General features: G+C 35.1%; 1 pseudogene; it reads right to left on the reverse strand.

The window, feature by feature from the left end:
* Positions 1 to 14,729: 14,729 nt before the first annotated feature.
* Positions 14,730 to 16,031, reverse strand: LOC132013698 (DDB1- and CUL4-associated factor 13-like; annotated as a pseudogene).
* Between the last annotated feature and the right edge of the window lie 2,069 nt (positions 16,032 to 18,100).

Raw genomic sequence — 18,100 nt, forward strand, 5'->3', positions numbered from 1 at the left:
AAATCTGAAACAGCAAAAAACAGAAAAAATTTGCACAGATCCATAACCACCAAGCAAATTGAAGCAGTAATCAAAAATCTCACAACAAACAAGAGTCCAGGGCTAGATGTCTTCCCAGGGGAATCCTATCAAAGATTTAAAGAATTAATACCAATTCTTCTGAAATCATTTCAAAAAAAGAGGATTTGGAAAAATCTTCTAAGCTCTTTCTATGAGATCAGCATTACCTTGATCATAAAACCAGACAATGACCCCACTGAAAGGAGAATTACAGACCATATCCCTAATGAACATTATGTAAAAGTGCTCAACAAGATACTAGCTAATAGGATCCAAAAGTGCATTAAAAGGATTATTCAGGATGAGCAAGTGGGATTTATTTCTGGGGTGCAAGGGTAGTTCAACATCCATAAATCAATCCAGTGATACACTGCATTAATAAAAGAAAGGACAAGAACTGTATGATCCTCTGAATAGATGCAGAAAAAGAATTTGACAAAATACAACTTCCTTTCTTGATTAAAAAAAAAAAAATCTCTGCTGTTTAGGGATTGAGGGAACATACCTCAATACCATAAAAGCCGTTTATGAAACCCATTGAATATCATCCTCAATGAGGAAAAACTGAGAACTTTTCCCCTAAGGTCAGGAATATGACAGGTATGTCCACTGCTCTCACTATTATTCAACAAAGTATTGGAAGTCCTAGCCTCAGCAGACAACACAAAGAAATAAAAGGCATCTAAATCAGCAAATAAGGAGTCAAACTTTCACTCTCTGCAGATAGCATGAAGCATTATGTACAAAACTCCAAAGACCTCATTCCAAAATTGCTATAACTGATACAGGACTTCAGCAGTCTCAGGATATAAAATCAATGCACAGAAGTCAGTTGCATTTCTATACATTAACAATGAAGCAGAAAAAAGAGCAGTTAAGGAATTGATCTCATTTACAGTCACTCCAATCCCATGAAATACCTAGGCATAAAGACAACCAAAGAGGTAAAGAATCTATACTCTGAAAACTTTGTGAAAGAAATTGAGAAAAAAAAAGGAAATGGGAAAACATGGATTGGAAGAAAAAGTATTATTAATAAGTGTATGCTATCCAAAGCAATTTCACACATTTAATTCAATCTCTATCAAAATACCATCAACACTTTCACATAACTGGAACAATCCTAAAATTTGTATGGAACAAGAAAAGACCCCAAACAGTTAAAGGACTGTTGGAAAAGAAAACCAAAGCTGGTGACACACAATGCCAGACTTCAAGCTGTATTTCAAAGGTGTGATCATCAAGAGTGTATGGTACTGGCACAAAGACAGATGCATAGATCAATGGAACAGAATAGAGAACCACAAGTGGACCCTCAACTAATCTTTGACAAAGCAGGAAAGAATATCCAATGGAAAAAAGCTTCTTCAACAAATGGCTCGGGGAAAATTGGACAGCTACACGCAGAAGAATGAAACTAGAACAGTTTCTTACACCATACACAAAGATAAATTCAAAATGAATGGAAGACATCAGCGTGAGACAGGAAACCATCAAAGTCCTAAAGAACACAGGCAGCAACCTGTCTGACTTCAATCACAGCAACTTCTTACTAGATATGTCTCCAAAAGCAAGAGAAACAAAAGTTTAAAATGAACCATTGGGATTTCATCAAGATAAAAAACTTTTGCACAGTAAAGAAAACAGACAACAAAACTAAAGGTGACTTATGGAATGGAAGAAGATATCTGGCAAATGTCTTAATAGATAAAGGGCGAGCATCCAAAATCTATAAACAACTTATCAAACTCAACATCCAAACAAACAAACAAACAAACAGTCAAGAAATGGGCAGAAGACATGAACATACATTTCTCCAAAGAAGACATACAAATGGCTAACAGAAAAAAATGCTCAATATTACTCAGCATCAGGGAAATACAAATCAAAACAGCAGTAGAATGGCTGAAATTAACAACTCAGGAAACAAAAGATATTGAAGAGGATGTGGAGAAAGGGGAACCCTTCTACTGTGAGAGTGCAAACTGGTGCAGCCATTCTGGAAAACAGTATCGAGTTTCCGCAAAAAGTTAAAAATAGAACTACACTAGGACCCAGCAACTGCAGGACTAGGTATTTATCTAAAGGATGCAAACAGTAATTCAAAGAGACACATGTACCCTAATGTTTATGGCAGCAATGTCCACAATGGCCAAACTATCAAAGAAGCCCAGATGTGCATTAACAGATGAATGGATAAAGAAGAGGTCATACATATCCCATATATAATGGACTATTGCTCAGTCATCAGAAAGAATAAAGTCTTGCCATTTGCAATGACCTGGTTAGAACTAGAGGGTGTTATCCTAAGAGAAATAAGAAAGACAAATACCATATGATTTCACTCATATGTAGAATTTAAGAAACAAAAGAGTTGAATATAGAGGAATGGAAGGAACAAAATAAGATAAGATGAAAATAGGGAGGCAAACCATAAAAGAGTCTTAACTACAGGAAACAAATTGAGGGTTGCTGAAGGCAGTGTGGGTTGGTGGAAAGGATAATTAGGTGAAGGGCATTAAGGAGGGTCCTTATATGCAATTGATGAATCAACAGATTCTATCCCTGACATAAAAAATACAGTGTATGTTAATTGAATTTACATAAAGAATAAAAAAAACAGAAAAAAAAATAAATACACTCAAAATGTGTAAAATTTATGTTAATTTTCCAAATTAAGTAAAATTTAAAGTCCTTACTATCTCTAAAAACCATTTTCCAAATTGCAGTTATATTTTCAATGGTACTTATGTGTGGCTTTAGATGTTAATATATTTTCTTCCCTCTTCCACTTATTTTATAGCTAAATTAGTCTATAATTGTTAAAATATATTACTTCTTAATATTGTCTTTTTATTGCATTAAAAGCAAACTGTAAGAGTGAAACCATTTTGGGTAGGACTTTAGATTTTGTGTTTAGGCATTAAGGGAAGAAAAATAGCTAATAAAAAGTTTTCTGTTTCCCTAAAGGAAAAAAAAATTCCACTAAGTTAAATTATATGTTTTATAACTTTTGTGACAGAACATTAAGAGGAAATGAATACCTAGCAAGTAAAACTCATAAAAATTAAAAAGAGATCTTGCTTATTTAAACAATCCTAAACAAAAATTTGCTTTTTGGAGGAAATGTGTAACTTTGTGGCAGAGAAGCCTGTTGCAGCAGTGCTATATGAAGATAAATCTCAAAGGCATGGTAAGTTTTTTTTTTTTATCTGATAATAAAAAAGATAGTGTAATAAATTCTTATTATCTAATACACTAGTTTTCTATTGAGACCACTTTTAGAATAAAAGATTTTTATTGTTCAGTAGATTGTATTTCAGTTAAAGAATGACAAATTAAATATGACTATATAAATATTTTATATATTTTTATAAGTTGTATTTAAAATAAAAATAAAAGATAAAAATCTGGTATCTTTAAAAGGAAATTTTAGAAAGAGGTTCTTCTATGAGATAGGAGAGAAATCTATTTTGAATAGAAACTGTTGCTGCTAAAACCTAAGGAATGAACCTAATTTGGCATATTCAGGATCCAGTAAATGGGCCAATGTGAACAGAACAAAAGCATTACACAATGTTTCTTCTTTCTGCAGAAGATGAACAGATAGGAGAATTACCCAAAAATTAGTGGAAACTGGGGCGCCTGGGTGGCTCAGTGGATTAAGCCGCTGCCTTCGGCTCAGGTCACTATCTCAGGGTCTTGGGATCAAGTCCCTCATCTGCCTCAGCTTCCCTGCTGAGCAGAGAGCCTGCTTCCCACTCTCTCTCTGTCTGACTCTCTTCCTACTTGTGATCTCTCTCTCTGTCAAATAAATAAATAAAATCTTAAAAAAAAAATTAGCGGAAACTGATGACTGATTAAAATTAGGTGTTGAGAAAAAAAAAGGATTGAGTTCAAGCTTGAGCAACAGTGTAAGCAGTTTTAACACATTAATTAGATAGGAAACAGGAGATTAATGATTTTTGGAGAAAATATTATAAATATTTAAGAACAAGCAAAAGGAAGACCAGTGACGAATAAGATACAGGACCTGAGGTTCATATGAGTCACAGAGAAACTAGGTATAGGGCTTCAAATTTGGGAATCACAGCACATATATTATAATTAATGGTATAAGAAGACACAAGACTGACTAGAAAGGGCAAACCCTGAAGAACTTCAGCATTTTCTAAAGGGGGAGAAATCAGAGAGGGAGATGAACCATGAGAGACTATGGACAGCAGGAAACAAACTGAGGGTTTCGGTGGGGAGGGAAGTGGGGTTTGCGGTAACAGGGTGATGGGTATTGAGGAAAGCACTTGTAATGAGCACTGGGTGTTATACCAAGTAATGTCACTGAACACTACATCAAAAATTAACAATGTATTATACAGTGGCTAACTGAACATAATGAAAAAAAAAAGAAAAAAACTACTAGACTTAAGGGATAAGGGGGAAAAAAAAAGATGAAATGGCGATTGGAAAGTCTGTCAGAGAAGTGGAGGAAACCAAAGAATTTCAGGAAGGAGCAGTTAGAGGGTCAGATGCTGTGAAAAGTTCAAGGAAGATGAAAAATGCCCACTTATTGAGCAAAGAGATTTCATTGAATTCAGTATCAGAGAATTAGTATATGTAGAAACCAGAATGCAGTGAGTTGATGGGAAATCGGGAGGCAAAGAAAATAACAGTAATCAAAGGAATTTGATTATGAAGAGAAGCTTGAATGGGTTGCAGTTAAATACAGGGTCAGAGAGGTTTTTTAGTTTTGGTAAGATGAAGTGAGGTAACGTGAGCTAAGTTAACGTAAGGTAAAATGAGATAAAATTGCCTCTACTTAAATGTACCAGTAGTAGGTGATATAAGTACCAATAAAATATTAAATAAAAGGAGGAAGGAAGTAATTTATGAATTAATAGCCTACATCTGTGTGAAAAGATGGGATTAAACTCAAGTAAAGGAATTAACTAAAGGCAGTGGGAGGGACACCTCAATGGCTTACAATCTGGAACCCAGATTTACAAGATTTATGAGCTGTGTGACCTGGTTTAAATAATTTAATCTGTCTGTGTTCCAGTTTCTTCATTTGAAAAAATGAAGAAAATGTTATTTACTTCAAAGGGTTTTTGGAAAGATCAAGTGGGCCAATACTTGTAATACACTCAAACCATGTCTATTACATAGTAAACTTCCAAAGTATTTTTATTATTATTGTTATTACAATTTTAACAACTGAAATAAAACAACACTATCAACAACTGAATGGATAGTTGGGTATATATTTAGGATTGTAAAGGTATACAAACCAATAAGTATTTGAAATAAGATGTTCAACATCATTAGGGATGTTGTCCCTAATGTCAAAGGTCAAAGCCACAATGAGATACCACCTCACACCTATTATAATGGTTATTAGTAAATGGAAAATCAAAAGGGTACGGGAGGATGTATAGAAATTGGAATCCTTATACACTGTTGGTGGGTATATAAAATTATGTGGCTGCAATGGAAAATAGTATGGCAGTTCTCTCAAAAATATTAAAAACAGAATTACCTTATGACCTTGCAATTTCACTTCTGGGCATATACTCCAAAGAATTGAAAACAGAGTTTTGAACTGATATTTTGTACACCCATGTTTATAGAAACATTGATCACAAAAGTCAAAAAGGTGGAAGCAACCCAAGTTCTACAGTGGATGATGGATTTAAAAAAGGGAGTCTATACATACAATTCAGCCTTAGAAAGGAAGAAAAATCTGACACATGCTACATACACCCTGGATTAACCTTGACCATCTTGTGCTAAATGAAATAAGTCCATATTCTATGATTCCACTTATGTAAGATGCCTGTAGTACGCAAATTCAGAGTCAGAAAATAGAATTGCAGTTGCTAGAGACTGGGGAAGGTGGTAGTGGGGCATTACTGTTTAAAGGGTAGAGTTTTATTTTTTTAAGATGAGATGGTGGTGATAATTGCACAATAGTGCAAATGTACCAATATTATTGAACTACACACTTTAAAATGGCTAAGATGATAAATTTTATGTTGCATGTATTTTGCCACAATTTGGAAAGGTTTTAAAAAGATTATTGGGTCTGTGGGCAGCAGCAAGTTGTTAAAGTTCTAGTGCTGTGGATTCTATCACCTCTGTGAATTAAAAAATAATCATCTCTTATGACTGAAGACAGCAAGTGTAAGGATCTGAGGTCTGAGAAAGAGAGGTAAGGATTCTTCCATTAATTTTCTCATATTTGTATTCTTACTGAAATAAAACTGACTATAGATTATTCTTTTGCATTAATACATATTTTAGCTATAATATTTCATTTATAGGTGAGAAATAAATTAGGGGGAAAACAACACTATAACAGCTATTTCTTATTCTATAATTTGGCCTATTGAGAACATTTGCTGATACGCAAATAATGCTGATTCACTAACTTCAAATCAAATTAACCGAATGTCAACAAAGTTTACACTGTTTCCTCATGACCATCAATCTTAGACTTTCACAGTTAACCAGAGCTAAAATTCTTTATTAGGAAACCTCTCCCGTTAAATCCAAAAATCAAAAGCCTGAAACTTTTATCAGGTCTTAGCTACAGGAAGACCTAGTTTCATCAATTTATACCCTGGTTGCCAATCTCCACACCACAGAGAATTATAGTCAGCAAAAGACATGGTCCATGCACTTAAAGCTGCTAAAATCGAAAATGAGGATTTTTGTCCTAAACCATTTAGGACTTAAACTTCTTAAATTGTACATCAATAACTTGAAATGAGATTGTTTTGTATTTATGTGAATCAATTCTACTTAAAATGTAGGCAGTAGCTTTCCCAACAGCATTTACTAGGTAATTTTTGCTTTCAGGACTCAGGTGTCTAAATGCCTACTGGTCCTAATGTGTTTTCCAGGCATTGTCTGCCAATGTGCAATTTGCACCCTCATAAATGTGTACACCAGTAGGGCTCAGGGGTGAATAACTGGATGGAGTATAACACTATTTCTTTGGGTCATAAAGTACACTGGGAATCCTATGGTAAAAACCATAGGTATAAAAGTACTTCGTGTTACTGGCAGATATCCAAGTCGTGTAGTGGTTGGACAAACTATAATCAGTCCCTAAAGCTGTTCATAATTGTTCTTTTTTTCTTTGGCATGAATGACAAAGAATACACCATGAAAAATACTGTGTGTTTTTAAAAGAAAATTAGGTAAAATTCTATGATTAACAGCTAACCATAGGAGTTTCTGACAAAACCTAAATAACAGTTAAACCAAGCCAGATTTTTCATTAACATTTATGTGTGTATCAAGGAAATGATTTTTTTAATTACATTTTTACATAAACTTTGTATTTCAGTTAGCAGTCAGTTCTAAACAAATTATCTACTATTTCCTAAAGTCTAAAAGTTTAGGTAAGAATACAAAATTTTATTGGTAGTAATTGCTAAAAGGTACACTCATATGGAATTTATTTTTCTCCTAATTTCAAAATAAAGATTTCAAATATTTCAAAAAAATAAAAAATTTCAAAAAATTCAATAACAGATTTCAAATACTACATGTCTGTGCTATGTGAGTAAAAGTGTTTTCATTACCTTCACTGATGCTAGATATTTGTTGAAATTGCTTGGAATTTGAGCTGATGACTGGTGATGACTTTTATTTATATGTTCTATTTCAGCTGAAGTAAATTTTCACTTGAACTCTGTTTGTTGCCTTTCATGTTTTGTTAGTAGGATTGTTTTTGACCCCTCTGCAACTCACAGTGGTGTGATGTGAGACATTCTTTGTCATCACTGTTGGGGTCATAAAGCAAACTTTTATCATATGTCTACTGCCTTGCAAATGTCACTTCCGTCTAAACAAGCTCAATGTCCTTTCCAATCCCTTCCCACTTATGAATGAATAAGGGGATCAAAGGATCCCGAACACCAGATATTGAGCATTCAGATTTTACATTCTACTTCCAGCACCTCTCTAGACTTGCTTCCCAGAGTCTTTGCTTTACTAGATAGATAGGCCAGGTTCACTATGGTAACAGGAAAAACTCCTGTATTTTCTCTTATGCCTACTGAAGTGACGGTAATTTACATTTTATTTGCTTCTGAAATTTATCTTTGTTTCCTGAAAACCCCTTTCCTTAGCTCGATGTCTACCCCCAAGAGGGTGGCTTGGAATTGTTCCCTGTCCAGAACCTCTCAGTGACCTCTTCCAGATCAGGACCTTTGATTCCTTGCTTGTTCCTAGGGATGAAATTAAAGCAATTTTCTCCCTATATAACCATCCTTGATGAAATTCCTCAGGCAAACTCGGGTTCAACAAAAATAAAACATAATTCTTCATGGGAAAAAAAGGGCACAACACATCAGAATGGGTCATGAAGACAGGTATAGCACACTCAGACAAAAGAAAAATCACATAATTGTTTCATATAAGCAAATGAGTGGATTGTGGGAATGAAAATAGAATGAGACTTTACATTCTAAGAATGACAAGGTGACGACTTCAGATATGTAGATCACTTTCCCATTATTATACATTAGCAAATGGTACTGTAAAAACCGCTGTGAAAAATAAACATTCACACAAAAGTTAGTATCAAGCAGAACATCTATGGCTAAGTAAATGTATACATGCACATTTTCTGTTTGTACGTTTGCATGTATAAACGTTAGGAACTATATCCATTGGGTTATTTAGTTATTGCACAATGATTGAGTCAGATGTCATTTCTTTATTAATAAAGCTAAGGGCATTTATACCCACACATACAAGGATGACATAGACAGAGGTATATGAGAGATGGAAGTTGGGAGGAAGCAGGATGGAAAGTGAAGAAATAAATGACTATAGAATGACCAAAATAATGAAGTTAATGATGTTAAGGAATACAGAGAAGAGATGATAAAGAACAGAAAGATAAAAATGGAGAGAGGAGATATAAAGGGAGAGATATGCATATCCTCAAAAACACACAAAGAGGAAGAAAACATATATTGAGGAAGAGTGAAAGAGACAGGAAAGAAGCAGAGGTAGATATTATGGTGAAAAAGAAAAAGAGAAAAGTTAAGTTGCTATACTAACCACTGACTGTTCAGGTGATCATAAGTCCTCTTAGTTATTGCTAATTTCCTGAATTTAATCATGAAGTGACTCTTAAGCATTCTCTACCTTGTATTTTCTTTTTTACTTCATGTACTAAAGAGAATTCGCCACCCCTTTTTATTATAATCACAAAGAATATGCTTTTCTATTGGAATACGGAAAAAAGTTGTTTGGACAATGAGGTATGGCAGCATCTAAATCCTTAGGTAAATACGAAGAACCACTCCACAAGCTGTATCACATGTTTTCTCTGTCTATAATGCTTGGAGGAGGATATAAATAGCAATTTAAGCACTCAATTATGTCTCTTTACTTATGTCTATAAAATATACATAAACATACCACATTCTGTGACCCTATTTATTTGAATTTGCATATATCTATGTACAAAATCCTATCACTTTTATTTCAGAAGTATTTCTGATATCCAGTCCAGTATCAATATTACATTGCTCATCTACTGGATTAGTAAAACACTTCTCTGTCCTGATTATATGGTATTTTCATGTTTTCCTGCTTATTATCTGTCATCCCTCCTTAAGAATATGAAATTCAAGAAATCTATCTGTATTGTTCAGTTTCCCCATTACCCAGAACTGTTTCTTGTACAGAGTATTTGTTTAATGCTAGACACAAAACATGGTTCACTAGCTGACAATTTCTGAAGTGATCCTCTTCAGTTCTTTGTTACTGCAAATCTATCTCTAGTTACTTCATTTCCATTTTATATCTTAATAAATTAAATATAACTGCCACTTTTATGAAAATTATATATTTCCTTTTTGTTCCCTGTATTACTGATTTTACACATATACTAGTCAATAAAAATGGATATATGCACTATTATCAGATATTGTCCTGATCAGAAATCATTAAGCAGTAATTTCAAATATTTCCTATTTAATAATAATTGATGTTGCAAACACTGACCTTGAATGCCATTTACTACCTAAATGCCATTTACTACATATTACCTAAAGGTAAATTGTATTATTTTTCTATTTTGTTGATTTCTTATTTGTTTGTTTGTTTGTTTCTACTATTCTAGAGCCAGTACTTTATTTGCGAAGTCCACATATCAAAATACAACAAATAGGGGATTAGAAAGGTTGCAGAGGAATAGGAGGCGTAAATATCATAGGGTACATGGAGTTCAGTTGAATAGTTATCAAAGGATTCTGAACACCTACAAACTCAACAGGAGATTGAAGAGAATAAGAGGAGCAATTCTAGGAACAGGAAACTGACCACTTTTTGGAAAGTAGGAAGTGCAGAGAAGTGAATCCAAGGTGATACAGAGGAGGATAGAACAATGGGGGGAGGGGCCAACTCCTGGCAAGAGGTAGAGCAGAGGGACTTTTAGAAGTCCGGGAATGGAACACTTTCTGGGGATGGAACACTTTCTGGGACAGTGTGGTCACAGGACCCATGGGGTCATGAAAAGACCAGGGGTATCTGAGTATGGCATAGCTGAGCAGGGAAGCCAGCTGAAGAGGTAGGTTCCCATCTCATAGTTACCTTAAGCCATGATCCAAGGCACAGCCAGGCCACTGTTCTTCTAGCAGGGAACACACAAGTGGCAGATCTAGGGAGACCACCTTCCTTCTCTGGGAGGAGTGGCAGGGGAGCATGTTACAGGAATTGGCTGGGTTTGGAGACTCCGAACAGGGCCATGCATCAGAGATAGAAAAGCTGGTAACAGGCTGTTGTGCATGGATCACAGCCAGAGACTAGGGAGCCTGGAGGGATTGACTTCTTTTCTCTGAGGATGCACTGAGGAGTGCAGCCCTGAGCCCTCAGCTTCTACACAGCAGCTGGATATTGGGATGCCACCATCTTTATTCTCCACCTCCAAAGCTGTATGAAAGCATTCATGGAACAAAAGCTCCTAAGAGTGAAACTGAGCAGATTACTTAGCCTGTCCCCTAGCAAGGGTGGTGCAATTCGCCCTCGGGCAAAGACATTTGATTCACTGCAGCAGGCCCTTCCCCTAGAAGATCAGCAAGAACATCCTGCCAAGACCAAGTTCACCGATCAATAAGAACTGTAAAACTTCAGAGCTATGGGAATACCACATATAGAATCCCCATGATTCTTCAGTCTTTCAAAGTTAAATCTTTTTAAATCTTTTTTTATTCTATTTTCTAAAATGTTCCTCTTTCCTATTTTAATGTTTTTAACTGTTTTATCTTATACCTTTTTAAAAAATCTTTTAAAATTTTCATTCTTATGATATGTTATGATATGATATTATAGTGATATTCTATCCCTTCATTTTATTTAACCTTATTTTTGTATACATATAGGTTTTTATTTCTTTAAAGATTTGGGATACAGTTTCTTCTAATAGATCAAAATATACCCTAAATCTAGCACATGGCTTTCTTTGTTCTATCCTCCAGCCTGATCACATTATTTCTTCTTTTTTCCCTTTTTTCAACAACTTTTATAAATTCCTTTTTAGAATCTTTTTTAAATTTCATCTTTACAGTCATATTTCATCACTTCACTGAGTTTATCCTTATTTTTGTATATATGTAACTTTTCCTTTCTTTAAAATTTTTGAAGACAGTGTCTTCTGACAGAACAAAATATACCCCAAATCAAGCATGTGGCTCTTTTTATTATACATATATTTTTTTCTTTCTTTTTTTTTCCCCCTCTTTTCTTCTCCCCCTGGTTTCGGGTCTCTTTTGATTTGGTTAGTGTGTATTTTTATGAGGTCATTTCTACCTTTTTAGTTATTTTGCTCTCTCACTCATCTATCCTTATCTGGATAAAATGACAAGGCAGGAAAAACTCACCTCAAAAAAAGAACAAGTGGCACAGTACCATTGGTTAGGGACCTAATCAATATGGACATTAGTTACATGTCAGAACTAGAGTTCAGAATGATGATTATCAAGGTGCTAGTGGGGATCAAAAAAGGCATGGAATATACTAGAGAATCTCTTTCTGAAGAAATAAAATCCCTTTCTGGAGAAATAAAAGAACTAATATCTAACCAAGTTGAAATTTTAAAAAAAGCTATTAATGAGGTGCAATAAAAAAAAATAGAGGTGCTTACTGTTAGGATAAATAAAGAAGAAGAGAGAATTAGCAATTTAGAAGACCAAAGGCTGGAGATTAAAGAAGCTGAGAAAAAGAGAGATAAGCAACTACTTGGCCACGAAGGGAGAATTTGAGAGACAAGTGATACCATAAGATGAAACAGTATTAGAATAATTGGGATCCCAGAAGAAAAAGAAAGGGAGAAAGGGGCAGAATATATATTGGAGCAAATAATAGGAGAGAATTCCCCTAATTTGTGGAAGAAACAAGCATCAAAATCCAGGATGCACAGAGAACCTCCTCAAAACTAATAAAAATAGGTCAACTCCCCATCAATAGTAAAACTTACAAGTCTGAGTGACAAAGAAAAAATCCTGAAAGCAGCTTGGGACAAGAGGTCTGTAACATACTATGGTAGAAATAGTAGATTGGCAGCAGACATATCCACAGAGATCTGGCAGGTCAGAAAGGACTGTCATGATATGTACAGAGCACTAAACAAGAAAAATATGCATCCAAGAATACTACATCCAGCTGGGCTGTCATTGAAAATAAGGGAGATAAAAAGGCTCCAGGACAAATAAAATCTAAAAGAATTTGCAAACACCAAACCAGCTCTATAGGAAATATTAAAAGCAGTCCTCTAAGTAAAGAGAGAGCCTAAACATAACAGACCAGAAATGAACAGAGACAATATACAGTAACAGTCACTTTACAGGCAATACAATAGCACTAAATTCATATCTTCCAATAGTCATCCTGAGTGGAAATGAGCTAAATGCCCCAAATGAAAGACACAGGTTATTCAAATTATTAAAGAGAAAGAAAAAAAAAAAAAAAGGACCTATCAATATGCTATCTGCAAGACATTCATTTTAGACCCAAAGACACCTCCAGATTTAAAGTGAGGGGGTGGAAAACAATATACCATGTGAATGGACATCAAATGAAACCTGGGGTGGCAATCCTTATACCAGATAAATTAGATTTTTAAAAGGTTTTATTCATTTATTTGACAGACAGAGATCACAGGTAGGCAGAGAGGCAGACAGAGAGAGTGGGGGAAGCAGGCTCCCTGCTGAGCAAGGAGCCTCATCCGGGGCTCAATCCCAGGACCCTGGGATCATGACTTGAGCCGAAGGCAGAAGATTTAACCCACTAAGCCACCCAGGAGCCCCAGATAAATTAGATTTTAAGCCACAGTCTATAACAAGAGATGAGGAAGGATAATATATCATACTTAAACAGTCTGTCAACAAGAAGATCTAACAATTTTAAATATCTATGCCCCTAACATAGGAGCAACCAATTATATAAACCAATTAATAACAAAATCAAAGAAACATATCAACAATAATAGTAGGGGACTTTAACATCCCACTCACAGCAATGGACAGATCATCTAAGCAGAAGATCAACAAGAAAACAAGGGCTTTGGATGACAGTATAGACCAGATGAACTTCACAGAGCATTCCATCCTAAGGCAACAGATACATATTTTTTCTCTAGTGCTTATTTAGCATCGATTGAGAGTATCATATGATTCTTTCTTTTATTAATGTGTTGTATCACATTTCTAGAACTCATACAGGAATTCAGTAAAGAATTCCATGAACAGACATTTCTGCTAAGAAGACATCCAGATGGCCAACAGACACATGAAAAAGTGCTCCAGATCACTCAACATCAGGAAAATACCAATCAAAACCCCAGTGGGATACCATCTCACACCATTCAGAATGGCTAAAATTAACAAGTCAGCGAACAACAGATGTTAGTGAGGATGCAAAGGGGAACCCTCCTACACTGTTGGTGGGAATGCAAGCTGGTGCCGACACTCTGGAAAACAGTATGGAGGATCCTCAAAGAGTTGAAAATAGAGCTACCCTATGATCCAGCACTATTGGGTATTTATCCTAAAGATACAAATGTAGTGATCTGAAGGAGCATGTGGACCCAAATGTTTATAGCAGCAATGTCCACAATAGCCAAACTATGGAAAGAACCTAGATGTCCCTCAACAGATGAATGGATAAAGAAGATGTGTATATATACAATGGAATACGTGTAGTCATCAAAAAGCCCTGAAATCTTACCATTTGCAATGATGCAATTGGAAGTAGAGGGTATTATGCTAAGTGAAATGAGTCAGTCAGAGAAAGACAATTATCATATGCTCTATCTGATATGAGGAATTTGAGAGGCAAGGTGGGAACTTATGGTTGGTAGGGAGGGAAAAAAATGAAATATGATGGGACCATGGAGGGAGACAAACCATTAGAGACTCTTATTCTCAGGAAACAAACAGGGTTATTGGGGTTTGGGCAATGAAGGATAGGGTGGCTCAATTATGGACATTGAGAAGGGTATGTGCTATGGTGAGTCCTGTGAATTGTATAAGACTGATGATTCACAGACCTGTATCCCTGAAACAAATAATGCATTGTATGTTAATAAAAATTCAAAAATTTTTAAAATGTGGCAAATAATTATACATCAGGATTGGTAGGAATACCAAGTATTATTTCACAACTGTCACTATGTGTTTCTTCTTCTCTGATGCAATTGGCACAGATCCAGACTTCCTATGTTTGAGACTTTTCACCTCCTTCAGTTGAAAAGCTTCTTTCATCACATGCTCTTCCTAGATCTGGCTGTATATGGATTTTGGTAGATGCCAGTGATAAGCAATGCATTTTGTATGAGTTTAATGTTGAAATTTCTCCCTTCAACTTCTGGATATAATCTTTAGCTGCTTTTTCTCATGGTATAAGCACACCCAATTTTTCAAAAGCATTAGCTTTTAATAGATGAATGTTCATTTCTTCAGATCCACACATAATATATTTGCTGTCAGAAGTCCAATTTACCCAGATACATGTTGCATTCACTTTGTGTGATAGACTTCCCTGCTTCGACTTTTGTCCACAGGAAAGATACAAATAGATTTATCAAAACTAGCAGACACAAACTTTTTCCCAATGGGAGAGTAATCCACATTAAGCACTATAGATATATGATGATATGTACCAATACAGAGTGTCCAGTGAATGCATATCAGAAGTATACAAGTTGTAATCTTCATTTGCTGCAGTAAAAACGAAAGCTTCCATAGGGTTCCAACAAATTGCATTTGTTCTCATATCTAAGATGACCTTTTTCAAGGTAGTAGCTTGCCTTATATCATATAGTACTATGTTCCTGTTAGAAGCACAACTTCCCAAGAGAAACGTCTCAATCATGTTAAATTTGACACTACTTATATACTATCAAATATCCAGGCCATTGAATATATAGGACTTATTCTTTGTTCATCCCAAATGGCTACTTGCAGTCCACATGTGGCAAAAACAGCTTCTTTCCAGTGATGATCAATTCCCATATACACTGTCTTTCTCAATGTTGTATCCAATGGCTCCTTCTTTTCTATGTAGCCTGGTCCATCCATTTTCCACTTCTTTACAATTTTATCATCACCAATAGTAGAAAAAAGAAGTCCCACAAAAGCAAGTACATATTCCTCACACAAAACCTCCATGTACTTGTATTGTACAGCTATATTTTCATTTAGTCAAGTTCCAAATTCTAACCTCCCCATCACATGTCCCAGAAAGGACAGTAGCCAGAATCTTTGGATTCTTTGCTAAGCAATTGACTCAATCTTGGTGACCATCCAGAGAAGCAAGGAATGATTTTGCAAATATCCATTCCAGTTTGATGGTATTTAAACCTCTTAAGTATTCTTGTGGGACCTCAAAAAGATGTAAGTTTGGATTATAGTTTCCTGGAACTCTTAGTAAGTCCAGCTTGGTTTTGCAGACATGGCTTTCTAGGTTCTGGCTCAGCATCTTCACCTTCATTTTGGCTCCTAATTGTCCCTTACTCCCCAGGCCTTCCCTCTGAGTTTGGGTTACTCTTCCTAATTATTTTAAAGCTCATCACTTATCCTAGCTCTCTCAATAGACCACACATTTCTCTATCTGACTTCTAGGTAGATATATATTTTTTTAATTTTAGTTCCTCTTGTAAAATGGTAAGATGGAGGGTGAATTTTTTATTACCTGCAGTAGGATGAGAGACTCACATTAACATATTGGGATGTTATGACAAGATTATATACATAATCTTATATATATGTAGATTAATCTTTTACATGGGCCATATCACTAATGATTAAGTTTACTTTAGAAAACAATGTTCTTTTCTCTTGTAATGTTGAAACATGAGATGAAGATTGAAAAGAGATATATATTAACATAGATTATTGTTCTTGGCTTATCTATCATACATTTCATCTGGATCCTCACAATGTAACCAATGTTTTATCTATACACTCTCTAGTTAATGACAAGCTATGGTTAGTCAGGGGATGGATATGTTTGTGCATGTTACTTCAATCCTAGAAACCAGAGCAAGACCCTAAGACCTCTATTTTTTTTCCCTTTCTAAATGTCAAATTCACCAAATATCAGACATGTTATCATTTTTCTGATGAATCCTTGACATAATATGGAAAAAGAATCCAAACATACCTTAGCTTGGAGGCTGTTTTCCTTTTGATAGGTTAACTATTTTTCTTTTCTCCCACTACATATAATATAGCATGTTTTGTGTATACTTGACCAAATTTTAACTTAAATTTTAAACTAAAGAAACTAAAGAAAAACATTTACTTATGTATTTTTATTTCTCTGGGCTTTAGCATTGGACAGGAAATCAGATTTTTTTAAAAAAAGGAAGTCAGAAAAAAAGTATTGGATAGGAAATCAAGTATTGGAGTATTGGATAAAAAATCAGAAAACATATCTTTATTTCTCTGTACTTTAGTATTGGATAGGAAATCAGGGGGAAAAACAGTAATTAAATTCAAATATTGGCATATTATTCTTACACTGATAGGAAGGTAACTGCCACATATAAGCTCAAACCAATAGTTTGGTTACATGAAAAATCCATTAAAAAGGGAAAGCTAATCAATTTTTACCTGCTTTCTAAAAAACATGTTGGTACCACCTTGACACATTGACTTTAAAAAGACTGTATTTCAGCTATGTTCAGAGCACATCTACATACTCTGAATAACTTCCTCTAAGTAAAAATTCAAATCCAATTTGGGAAGTATTACTGGATGACATCAACTGAAACTACATTATAAATATTAATATAATTCCTATATTATATTCATAGAAATGAAGAAATACTTTAAAATTCAGAACCAGGGGTCCCTAGGTGGCTCAGTCATTAAACATCTGCCTTCAGCTCAGGTCATGATCCCAGGGCCCTGGAATGAGCCCCCTATGGGGCTCCCTGCTCAGTGGAAAATCTGCTTCTCCCTCTCCCATTCCCCCTGCTGGGCTCCCTCTCTTGCTGTCTCTCTCTGTGTCAAATAAATAAATAAAATCTCTAAAAAAAGTAAAATAAAATTCAGAACCAGTCTACAAATTTTATTTCTATGTTAATTTCTTATTCTAAACACTTCCTCATCTTTTAAAAATATAACCACTAAAAGAAGCCAGATTGACTCACTTCTTCTCTCTCAACAGACCATGTCAAAGATAATATTGGGTAGTACAAGGTGCCAAAAAAAAACCAAAAAAACTGAATTAAAATTTATAACTGGAGCATAGAGGGGCAAGATGGTGGAGAAGTGGGAGGGAGACCCTATTGTTAAATATCTACCAGAACACTCTGAACACCAATAAAATTAGACTTAAATGTAATATTATACACTCCTGGATCTCTATGGGTCCAGAAAACATCAGTGGAAAGGTGAAGCAGAGGGGGAATGCTAGAATGGATATCAGAGGATAAATAGAAGGGGGAGGGAGCCATCAGAAGTGACCCATTGGATAGTAATACCTCAATAACAAAATGCCCTGTGGTTGGGGACCA

This window comes from Mustela nigripes, chromosome 1, assembly GCF_022355385.1.
Source record: "Mustela nigripes isolate SB6536 chromosome 1, MUSNIG.SB6536, whole genome shotgun sequence".
NCBI classification, from domain to species: domain Eukaryota; kingdom Metazoa; phylum Chordata; class Mammalia; order Carnivora; family Mustelidae; genus Mustela; species Mustela nigripes.